At 39.4% G+C, this 12,572-nt stretch overlaps 1 long non-coding RNA gene across 1 annotated transcript; it reads right to left on the reverse strand.

The window, feature by feature from the left end:
* Positions 1-286: 286 nt before the first annotated feature.
* On the reverse strand, positions 287-12,120 carry LOC116443834. Its single transcript, XR_004240072.1, has 3 exons — positions 12,030-12,120; positions 8,082-8,086; positions 287-297 (listed from the first exon to the last, which is right to left on the reverse strand). It is a non-coding gene; the product is annotated as an uncharacterized LOC116443834 (long non-coding RNA).
* Positions 12,121-12,572: the final 452 nt, after the last annotated feature.

Below are 12,572 nucleotides of genomic sequence, written 5' to 3' on the forward strand. Positions count from 1 at the left end.
GTTCCTAAGGTTACATGTCTTTCTTCAACCCACCCTCCCTTGAAAGCAAAACAGCCAGGTTTTTGTCTTATTTTATCAGGAAAATCTAAAACATGCAGTTTAGGCATATGAGATACTGTCTGAACCTGCAGAAAGCCTGAGATGGCTGAAAAGGACTGCTGGGCAATGCTTCAGTCAGTCAGATTGTACAGACAGGACAACAGGGCAGAGCTAGATTGCGTGTGGTGCCAGTATTTTGTAGTAGTAAGACTGCCATAATCTGTCATGGGTAACAGCGTGGTGATTGAGCTGCTTGTGCTTGGATGCCCATTCCTTTCACTCTGCCCCAAGAGACCATCAGAAGAGGAAGCTCTTGGCTGGGAAGCTGCTGAAACAGGAATAGTGGAGCCAAGGCTGCAAGAACAGGAATAGATAGCCTGGATGTAGAAATGAGCAGGAAACTTATATTGTCCTATTTTGACTCTAGATGCTGTAAACTAAGAGAAATTCAACAGTCCTGGTCCAGTGATTAAAGCAAGACCATCTGGATAGAGACTGACTCCCAAACACCAGTGCCAGCTCACACATCTTTAGTAAATATTTGTGGATGGATTGCCCAACTCATCCAAGATCTCTATTGGAAACATTCACTCTTCTGGAACTATAGGAACGGCTGAGCTCAAGGAGTTTACTCCTGCATTTTTTGAGTCAGTTTCTTCCTCAGTCCCCCTTCTGGTGGAATTTTGAGAGTTGAGAGCTTTTTTTTTAATCAGAAATTATTGAAGAATTGCCTTTTCTTGTGAAATATCTTACACTTGGAGCTTGGAGGAATACCACCATTAAGCATTTTCATGACAATGGGTTGGAAAAAGAAACTTGTAAATCTCACCCTGTGAAGGAACAACAGTTCATTTTTTTTGTGAAGAAGCTGACTGGAAAGAGAATGTTTGATAAGAAAACTGAGTCCTTGTATTAACTACAGGCAGCTAAGGGAATACCATGGATATCTTCAGGTGGTACTTCCCACCTGCCTTACACAAAATGTCATCGTCTGCCTCTGCAGGGAAATGTCTCCACCATCTAAAGAAGGAGCCTGGTTGACAAGAGCCAAAATCCCACCTAGGGCAGCTAGAATAACTACTTTAGGATAAGAATGACCATTTAAATTCAGCATAAAAATGTGGTATCGCAGCCTCTTTCTGAGAACCACCCTTAGCAGTGCTTAAAACACAGTCCTTACATGGTGAGTAAGCCCACAGACAAAGATCTATAACGTCTTGATCCACAGAGACTACATTGAACAGGGTGATGGAACTTGAAGGAGATGCTGCATCTCCTGGCTGCGGGATAGAGAAGACTTCCTCCATAAACCACACAACCTAAGCCCAGCTTCACGAGCACCAGACTAGTTTTGACAGATGTTACCTGTTCACATATCAACACCACACATTATGGAAGCCTCCAAGACTACCCTGAGTATGTACAACATGGAGAGTAATCCTCAGAAATCCAAATAGGTCAACTTCTTTTCATTTTCACACATAACTTCACTTTTCCTGTCTGACAGGAGGGCACAGCTGCCTCACGCACAGGATTTTGCAATATGTTGCTTTCGCAATGAGCCATCCTGAAAAAGATATTTTAAATGTCTATTCCATCATGCTCCTGCTTATGCTGTACCTCAGATGATATAAATGACACCTTTATCATCTGGAGTCTTTCCCTGAAGTCCGCCACAAATGCAATAAGTGCTCCCCTGCCAAGAGGCAGCTCCTTCAACAGCCCTCCAGCCCTTAGTGTGGATCTTAACTAAACACTGCAGCAGCACTCTGATGGACAAACACATGTAAACAGATCCATAACACATGAACATCACGTGTAAGGACTGCCCACACATCTCCACTCCTACAATACCTTGTTCTCCACTGGATCATTACAAGACCTGGAGCTTACATATCCCATGTGTAATATACTTTAGCAAGCACATCGAACATCCACAAGGAAATTGCATGTGTGAAACCAACCAGTCAATAGACATCAGAATGAGTGAATAATTGATGGAAAACAGACATGCTCAAAGGTCTGAGAAAGAATATTTCTTACAAACCCTTCATTTAATTTTTGCCTATTCAGTTCTTATCTTCAAGGGAAACCTGAGAAATGCTTCAGAATAAGGACGTGGGAACTAAAACTCATAATACTATTGGAAATAAAGAATTGATTAGAGAAATACTACTTTTATAGCACATTTCATAGCACTTCTTATTTCTGTGACTGCTAATTCTTGCAAGTACAATTGAAGATCAATCACCCCTGTCCTTTTCTCTCAGGAGATACATATCTTATCATCTGTTTTGTTGCAGGTGTTTCTGAGATACCTGCTGCATTTTCTCTCAAATGATCTAACTGATTAACAAATTCAAAGTGGTTATTCTCAGCCTCCATGTAACTCCAAAGACATCTGGTTTTCTTTCAAGCTTGAAGAAGAGTCTGTATACTTGAAAGCTTGTCTGTTTTGACTATACCAGTAATTAAAAAAACCCACCAGGAAACAAACTTCTCTGAGGTTCAAATCTTGCCTGGTTTAGGAATACTTTTTTAGAGTCAATTGTATAAGATGCAATTTAACATATGCAAGTCACAGGATCACAGAATAGTTAGGTTTGGAAGGAACCTCTGAAGATAATCTAATCCAAACCCCAATCTTTTAAATGCCCAAACATATGCAAAAAGTATTGTGTAAATGTTACACAGTGTTGATCAGTCACACCATTAAAACAGATTTTAACCATCAGAAATTAATCTTCTTTCCTTTGCAAATATTTCTGAACATGAAAACAATTCGTTAAATTGGATAAAGCTGTCTGTGGCCTATACTTTTAAATAGAGTGAAAACACACATTGTTTTTCCAGTGGTTGCACTTATTTGCTCGATTCTGATCCATCTTACTCTTTCTTCTCTGTGGTTTGTTTAGTGTCTGAAAAAAAAGCCCAAAATGGTCGGCTTGATGTTGTTGTAATGGGTTGGGCAAACTATTTTGATTTTTTGTGTATTTTGTGGCAGATGTGTGCAACATTCATCTGAAGCAGCTGTGGATACAAAGGCAGGTCTATCTGTTAGTTGCTGTTTACATGGGGATATTGGTGATGGCCTTGGTGGTAGCATTGGTTCTGGGCTTTGATATTTGAGGCTTGGCAGACAAATGTCTTGTCTCTGGGGAATAGAGAAAGTGTGGGAACAGCTCCACAGTGGGAATGCCCTGTCTCGTGCCTTTATAAAAATGATTTTCCTGCCTGTGTTTCCCTCTGTAGAGCTATTTGTTTGAATGATTTTTTGGTACTTAAAGAGCAGGCCAGTGTATAATGCTGTCTAATGTCATCAATTTTCTGCATTTCAAACACATTTGGATAAACCTTTCGGGGAATAAATATAACACCAAAGCCCAGCAGTTGCGGCTTAAATCACTTGTACACAATGTGGTCTATTTTTTCTTAATGTATCTGAACTTGCTGTGAGGGAATTGGGCTAAATTTGCAACAGAGAAAGTACACTGCATTACATTTACAGGTTTCACAGCTTTGGGCATAGGAGAATTGGAATTGAAATACTTTTTCCCCTTCCCACCTCCTGCATTGCCTGGTCGTCTGAAAGAAAAAAGAATATCATTAATTCAGACAGTGATGAGTGTTGTTAGTTGGCACATCCAAGTCCAGAATATCAAAAAGATGAGCAATATATAAATTGTCCTGCCCTTAAATATGGTAAAACTTAAAACATCCCTGAACTGTGCACTGTACCAGCTGATGGCTGGGATGAATCAGAGCAACCATATGGCAGGGAAGGAGTTGAGTGATGAAGCAGGAGGCTTAATTTTCTAAGCTTAAGAAGGAATGTCAGATAGTCACTAAAATAAATAAATAAATAAATAAATAAGTAGATAAATTGATACTGGGAACTGTCTGAGTTCAAGAGAACAGTGTTTTGAGTTGGCTACATACACAGGCATATCACACAAACACACCCAGTGTTTTTTAAATGCTGTGCTCATCTGCTCTTTTGAGCAGCCTGTCAAGCACATTGGGTATATAAATATCCTGCTCTGTGAAACAGTCTGTCTGCTGCTTATGATTCCAGCAACGATAACATGCGCTGGTTTGTTGTGGCAGGGTCACCTCAGGTGCAGTGGTAAAGCAAAGGGATTTTGTGGCCCATTTGGGATTTTTGTGCATAGGGAGGAATTGCTGATGTTATTTCATTGAGACACTAGAGTAGAATATTACTGTGCCCCTTAATTTGGACACAGCCTTTGTTGGTTTAAGATGACAGTGTCCCTTTCAGAGTACTTTACTGATGCAGCAGTTTCTGGGCTGCTCTGTGGTCAGCTATCTATTAAAAATGTTAGGTAAGGCCTTTGACATTTTGTTGGCAAATAAGAGACAGACATTTCCAGCATGTGAGGGTAAGCAGGAAGAAGAGATTAGTCTTTTGATGGTTTAGAGCTACCTAATTTGACCTTTAAAGAGTCCTGTCCATTCAATATCTGTTTAAGGAAATAGCACTGGAGTTATCTATAATTTCATGAGGATCTATAGTCCTTCCTGTTAACTATTTCAGTTTATGGAAAAAGCCTAGATGTATCTCTTTGCAATTTCACTTTTATATACCCTGTGCAACGCTGAATCACACTGATGTTGCTGAAAGGGTGGCTTATTTTGCTTATTTCCAGGGAACATGCTTCCAGAGCCTGCAGAGCATCTTCAAAAGCACTCTTCTTCCTGCTAGTCTCACAAGTCATGATGAGGAACAGCACACTTCCCACTTTCTCCCTGAAACTAAGAAGAGCATGTTGTGTGATGTAAAAAGATTTCCAGACATCCATAACTTTGTAATCTCAGATCATTACTTCTTTTCTCAAACCAAAATCAAGATCCTAGGGTTTGTTTTTTTTTCCCCAAGGTTGTTGTATGTGCCAAAAATTCTGTGTTGGATGAAGTACACTCAAAGAAAACTCTAATTTACAATATGCTTTAATTGTCAAAATGTCCCCTGTTAATGTAGGCTCATTTATACTATGGACCTCTTGAGCTGCAGGAAACAATATATTGGAATTAATTTGGGGTCTTTGTGGGGATTTTGAAGAACTCTTGTGATCCAAAGCCTCATCTTTTAATTTCTGCACAGCATGTGCATGGTTTTTGCTACCATAAAGAGGTCAAATAAAGTCAGTAACTGTATGGGGGAGACTTGCTGACAACAGCAGTCACAAAACAACTTCCCCTGTTCTTGGTCCCTTGCCCTCACAGAACAAACCCGTACAAAGAAGAGGCAGACTGGTTTGTTCTTCTCTCAGAGAGCCATTGAACATGAAACGAACTCCTAGTGCCATGCAAAAGTCACAGACAGCACAACTGTTATTAGGGGATAATGGTCTTTTTGTAGTCAGCAATGGGCTCAGTGCTGTTTCTGCTGACTGTGAGCCCCGCAGTGTAAGGCATGGTAAGCCTATAGCACTATCCATAGCCCGCAAACAGAGGAATGAACCTATGACCCTCCCTCCCTGCACTGCCGCAGAAAAGCCACCTTTCTCATGTAAATGCGCCTCTTTTGTTTCCTGGTGTTAGCAGCAATGATGTCATATATTCAACCATCTCTTATTTTCCAAAGTGTATAAAGCACTCGTGAATGAAAGACACGCAGCGGTTTGAAAAGAAAATCACAACAGCCAGTCAGAATTAGAGTCCAGCATTATTAAATATTGTGTGTCTTGCTCACTTTACCTTCAAATGCATCCCTTTGGGTAATTGTTAAAGTGTGTGAAGGTAGAAAAATTGTCACCTCCAGAGCATTGGGATCTCTAAAACTTTTTTTTCTTTTTTTGGTGTGTGATTCAATATTAACTAAATTTTCTCAACCAAGATATAATGTACTGCTTGTCAATATCAGTTAAAATCATGTGGCTTCAATAGGAGAGACTCATTGCAAGTGTTTTCTTTTGGCACCCAGCTGTGCTTTTTGATTTATTGAAGCAGGGTTGCTTGCCAGTTATCACTGTAAGTAAGACCATATCCAAAAAAGAAAAAAAAAAAAAAGACAAGAACCTGGAAAGCAAAACCTGTGGTGTTCAATTAAATAACCTTCCTTTCTTTTAAAGAGAAATTTATCCAGGAAATTCAGGAAATATATAAAAATATTTTGGAAAGCAATTTAGTTTTAAATTGAAGCTGAATGGCTAATTAACCATTGCTTAAAATTCTGCTGTGATAGGTTGACTTTGTTGTCTTGCTCTTCAAGAGGGAATAGGAATCTGAAAGTCGAATGGGATGAAAAAAATGGTAACATTTCTGTAACATTTCTGTAATACAACAGGGGATTTTACAAAGCATTCCCTTGTTCTATATGCCAGGATCCAGCCAGAATTAGCATGTTCTAAAAATAATAAGAAAATCTGTTAATTATTTATGTCTGCTTACTTGACTATTCATTAGTATGTGTTTGTTGTCACTGCAAAGACAAAACTCAAAAAATCGCTGCTACCAAACCTATTCTGGTATTTTAGTTTGTTATAGCAAAAAATGGACCAAAGTAGGCACAAGCTGTAGGGGAACATCTTTTTCAGCATGCAGAGAAGAGTATGGAAAACAAATAGAGGGCAGCCAAAGATGTAATAAACAGAATTTATGAACCAATACATGTACATCAGTTGTATTTGTTGGGCTCTGAGCCTTCAAAGATTTATGCCAGGGGACTACTTGGAGTACATAAAGTCTTTTAGTATCACTGCCTATGTTATCTCTGGATGTTGAATTCAGATATTTAGGTGTCAGTTGCAGAAATGAAAGAACTTATCAGTGTACAGGTAGATAACAAACAATTTTATTATTTTTTTGTTACAAGAGTGCCTTCTGTCAACTTATACTTCTTAAAGGTAGGTCAGGTTCTCAGCTGGCACAAAGCAGTACAGCTCAACTGAGGTAAATGAGTCGTTCAGTGTATACAGAGTGAGCTTTTACTCCTCAACGAAGGCCTTCAAGGAAATGGAGAATACAGCAATTGAAATACCAATCACCATGGAAAAAAAGGAGGAAACCCAGGACTCTGGAGAGGACTAAGTCAGAAGAGGATAATAATACGTGGAAAGTAAAGACGGATTTGTTTGAATTGGGCACCTACCTCGTCACAGCTAACCCTGGTCATGAAATCAGTCCTCATCTGTGTGAGTTCCCAAAAGATTCACACGGGAAAATATACCAGGTAACCTCCTAACACAAGAGAGAATCAAATGCCTGTGAAGTGTGCATGATCCCACAGAATGCAGAAGATGCAGATGAATACTAAACTTCTATTACCCAACAAAGCTGCATAGACATCAGGCTGTCTGCTTTTCAGAAAGGTGCTGGTCTGCATTAAAGGACATTTTACCTTTCCCCGCCCCCCTCTCGGCCCCCCCCCCCCCCCCCCCCCCCTTTATGCAGCAAAGCCTAGAAGACACTTTTGACCAAAAAAAAAGAACCTGAAAACAGATGTGACCTTCTCTCCTAATGGTTTGGGTAGTCATCCTGGATAGTCAACGCTGAGTGATTTACAGGAGTTGGGGAATGGGTGCAGGCTTTCTAAGTAAGGATGTTCTCTTTTTTACATTAAACAATCACTGCATAATACCATGAAAGTTAAAGTTTAAGAGCTTATGAAGTGCACCAGCTTGCATGATTTCATGTAATGATTCATTCAGGAAGTGGAGCAGTTTGCAGAGTGTAATGTTTAATCTGTTGGTTATGAGAAAGTATTGGATTACAGAAAATATTAATGAATTAATGCCCTTTTAAAAATCTTGCTTAATGTTTACTCTTGAAGCAGTGACACTTTGAATGTCTTGCATGATGCTGAGCTTTAGACTTTGAGTTGTGCTGTTCAACTGCCTTTTTTTGTCCACTCCAGTGGGCCCACTTGAAGAATAGGGTCTTAATGGAGGTCAAGTTTGAGCTCTAGGTCCTACTTAAGTTCATCTAGTTGTTGAAAAGAACAATTAAAAAAACCCAAAACAAAGCAAATCCCACCTCATATAACATGGTTTTTCTCTCCAATCTGACTATCCATTTTGCACCATTTCTAATGATTGGTATCCAAAAAATTAATGGTAGAAAATAATTGGAACACATGGTTGCAAATGCTGAATATTCACTTGAAATATTCTGTTCCATTTATCCAGACATGATCACCGATAACAAAAGAAATGGTGTCATCTTAGAATTAACTTTCTGATAAAGATATATTCTGGGGATGACGATGCATTATGATAAGGCATTTGCCACTGGAAGGAATGAATTTAAAAACTTCTTGTGTTTTCTGACCAAGTGGACAATGCCTGCTATTTATTGTGACTGTGCTTTGTTGATGTCGGAAATCCTTTTATTATTATATTTAGTGTAAAATGAAAGGCTGACCGATAGCTGCAGCTCAGAAATTGGAGGGTGGAAACCAGAGTAGATGGAAGAAAGATTGTCAGCAGGACATCTAAAATCCTCAGCTCAAAGGGCTGAATGCTGCAAAGCCTCCTGTCTATAAGGCTAGACCTGCACAGTTAGATCTCAGCAAGGTCTAGTACCAAAACAAGCGAATGGCATCTGCTCTTTGTCATGTAGTTCACTAGAATCTATTTTTCCTCATTTTTGTGTTGTGATTTTAATTCAATTGTATGTAGTTGTTTCAAAACCATGTATATTTTGTTACATATCCCCTGTTATCTAAAGCTATAGTGTAGGGGAAACAAAGGGAAAATAAATGACACCTAACAGCTTCCCGAGAAAACAGTCAGTGTTTTTACAAGAAGGAAAGGGAAGACAGAGACATAAAACAGAAAACAAAGATTTTTATGATGGGCTTTAAAATAAGAATCATAAAAGTGATGATGGGAGCCAAGAAGTCAGAAAAGTTGAACCTGAAAGAGAAAACAATATTTAGGAATGACAACAGAGAAGAAAATATGCCAAGGTCATATGAAAAGGATAAACAGAGAAAGACAAGGAGCCAGGAAGAGTTTGTTTGAGCACAGCAATTTCTATCACAATTCAGGCAGATATGCAAAGAATAAGGAAGAAATGCAAGAACAAAACAAATAAATACAGTAACTAGAAAAGCACAGATGTGCACAGTTGTTTTATCTCCACTGAAACTACAAAGCAAAAGGAGGGCTTTTGAAGAACAGGTTTTTTTTAAAAAAGAACAACAGAAACCTCCCTGGCAATTCATCTGACTTGCAGAAAGTTTATAAAGAATAGTAAAATCAACTGTGAATGTGTTTCTGACCAGTTTTGATCTCTGGCAAGAATGTATGCCTGCTTTTGCTTGAAAATGTTGTCTGGTTAAATCCTTATGCGGTAATAATTTTCTGTACATGAGCGTAGAAGATTGAAAATCCTGATATACAAATGGAAGCTTGGTATTGTTTATCAGTTGCTCCAGCAAACCAGAAATATTTCATGTTACACTCTGTACAAGCAAGGATGCTACATAAATCTCTATGTACTTGCAGAGTCAAGGAAGTAGGTTCCAAAACTTCATGGATATACTGCCATATATTTGGAGCTTATGATCACATTATAAGGATGTAATTTCCAGTCTACTTCTTATATTATGACACAAAGACCAAGCTTTTCCTTTTTCTTTAAGAGTGCAATTTATGCCAATCCCCCAAATAACTTTGGACAATTACCTTTGAATACTCTCTAATGTAGTGCCTAGCACAATGTTGGTTTTACATCTATTGGAATAACACAAGGAATACATAATAGGCTTTCTAAGTGAAATGATAGCTTCAGTCATCTGGATACTGTTGTAAGGTTTATATTTGCACTGCTGATTTTCCTAGAGTATTCCTATCAAGCACTCAGTGCAAAACTTCAGACTACAAGAATAACCCATGTACACTTGCTTGTCTGTAAGTGTGGCATGTCCAGAAACTTCTAAACTTTTTTTGGTTTGTTTTTCTTTTCCCAAAGGGAAACATTTTGAGTCCTGTAGCAGTCACAGGCATACTAAATAGCCCGTCTCTGCTACTGCACAGCTCATTTCTTTAGCACTTCATATGAAAAGTTTCATCCAAGTCTCTGGGTGCTGTGTCATCCTGAAACATCACTCAGCAGCCACTGCTTCTACCTGAACAATTCCCCAAACTTTTTGCAGCAAAGACTTTATCTTCAGATATTGAGTTCCCATTTAAACAATGCATAATGCTTATTTCTGTTTCAGCAAGATCATTTCGCTTTGGGCAAAAGCCTGGCCATGTGCATGGGCCCTAAATAGTCAATTATCTTATGTCCAAGGAGTACTGATCTTCCCTCTTTCAGAACTGTTGTTTGCTCCTGAATAGTATAAGGTCCTGTGTAGACAGGGCACTACTCTAGGAAGTAGAAAACATGTCTGAGAGGGCCCCATCCCAGGCAGGAGTAGAAAGCAGCAGTTGTTAGTTTCCTGGGTAGCGGCATGATGCTTGTGTTTATTGAACAAAGCAATCAGTGGTTGAAAATTTTTCACGATTCCAGAGTTTGCAATATCTGGGCTCACTGTTGCTCAGCTTAGTGGCAAAGTTTACACTGATGTTTCTCCTGCTGGACAGTTGTCTCTTGAGAATGCTTCTGGAGTGCTGATTACCTGCTTCAGTCTTCAGTTGACCTGATTAATTCACCTACGCCTATTTTAAACAAAGATTATGTTGTAAAGGATGGGTAGGCAATGGCAACCTAGCCTCAGACATGCAATCCATGTGATTCTGCCATCAGCACAGTTGTTTATTCCCCTTTGAACACATCTCCCTGGAGGTCAGATGTGGATCACATTTACTGGGCTACGTTGAACAGTATCAAATCTGAATTTCCTGTACCCTTTCTATTTGAATCAGCAATCCTAACAATGAAGTTACCCAGAGCACCCGAGGGGACAGGCAGTAATAAGATACAAAGCCTCATTGAGAAGGAGCTATCAATTAGCAGACACACACATTTACTATTCAAGCTACCTTATAAAGTAATTAAATGTAAGCGGTCCTTCATTCAAAGCTTCAGGGGCAAGTAAATAAACTTAGGGGAAGCCACAGCTATTAAATGAAGATGTGACATGGGCAGTCAACAGCAGTAAAAGACTTATAGAAAATAAACTCTTTCATAGTAGGCTTGGGGAGGGGGCATTGCAGTGGACTCTGAGTGCAGAAACCTTGCTCTAGACTTTGGGGGCTCTGGCTCATGGCATTGTGCAGTTGAGTTTTGTTCTTAACAAAGGGCTGGGGTTATAAAACCACAGTGTAACCTCTGCAAGCTGACAAGACTTATTCTCTGGGCACAGGGTGAATTTTTCAAGGCATTATGAGTAAATGATTAGTTTACATGTTCCAATGAATTAAACTAGACTGCTTAAAAGACAGGGAAGTTTCAGGGTGTGGGCTCGCATAATTAGAGCAGCCATGCAAGATAATTTCTCTTTGCTGATGCCAGTGGAAGACAGGGAAATAAACCATGGTGTCTTAACCAAAGTGATTTGGTTTCATCTGAGTCAAAGCTATTCAAGTGCTCTTGTTGAAATGACAGTGGTATTGCATGATATTCCAAAGGGACAAGTTAAAATTTCATTTGTGCCAAGAGTATGCACTGCCAAGTCTTGGTGTGTTTGAGCTTTCTCACATTTAACACTGAATTTGCTGGGCTTGTTCATTGTGCATGATAACTAAGGAGCCTCATGTGTTGCTTCACTTATTCTAGAGCACATAAAACAAGTCGGAGCTCTAACAGCTACTGGCTCCAATCAAAATCTTTCAAGCCCTTAATGGGGGAATTATTTTACACTTACCCCTTGCAGTGAAAGCTAGTACAGAAATATAGTTCATGCAATAATCCCTCTTGGGTACACCTGAAGAAACTTGTGGGGTTCAGTCCCATATTGCTCTGCTCACCAACCTCTGCCAATGCTGTTTGATGCTTTGGCTCCCTACATGAGATTTGAATCTTCAAAACTCTTCATGGGATCAATCCCAGCTGATTTTACTCATCTTCATATTAGACACTGTCGCGGGTTGGGTTTGTGTAACCGGGCGGAAACACCAATTTAGTGTAGTGGTTTGGTCCAAAATACTCATTACTGTTTATCTTCTGTGAGATAAGAATTAGGAGAAACGCAAAGCAGGCACCAAACTCGAAAGAATATAAAGAAGTTTATTAACAGACCTAAAAGAAGAAAAAAAAAATATACCACACCTTCAGAACTCTCCTCCTCCCCCCACCTTCCTCCCTTCTCCCACTGACAATGTTCAAAGACAACCCTTAAGATGTTCAGTCTGTTTACCACTTCCATAATAAATTTGTTCAGTCCATTTAGGAAGAGGAGTCTCTCTTGCCCATGCTATGAAAACATTATCACAATGAGACAGCCGCCCACTTCCAAATAACTTTATTCAGTCCATTTAGGAAGAGGAGTCTCTCTGCTCGCATGTGAGTCCCTCCCCCCAACTTGCAGCTTTTCCCACAACTGCTTTCGAGGGTCCACTCTTGAAGGTTTTTGGGGTACAATTTTAAGGTTGAGCCATTCAGAAACAAAAGTTCTCTTCACC

Source organism: Corvus moneduloides, chromosome 5 (genome assembly GCF_009650955.1).
Source record: "Corvus moneduloides isolate bCorMon1 chromosome 5, bCorMon1.pri, whole genome shotgun sequence".
NCBI lineage: Eukaryota > Metazoa > Chordata > Aves > Passeriformes > Corvidae > Corvus > Corvus moneduloides.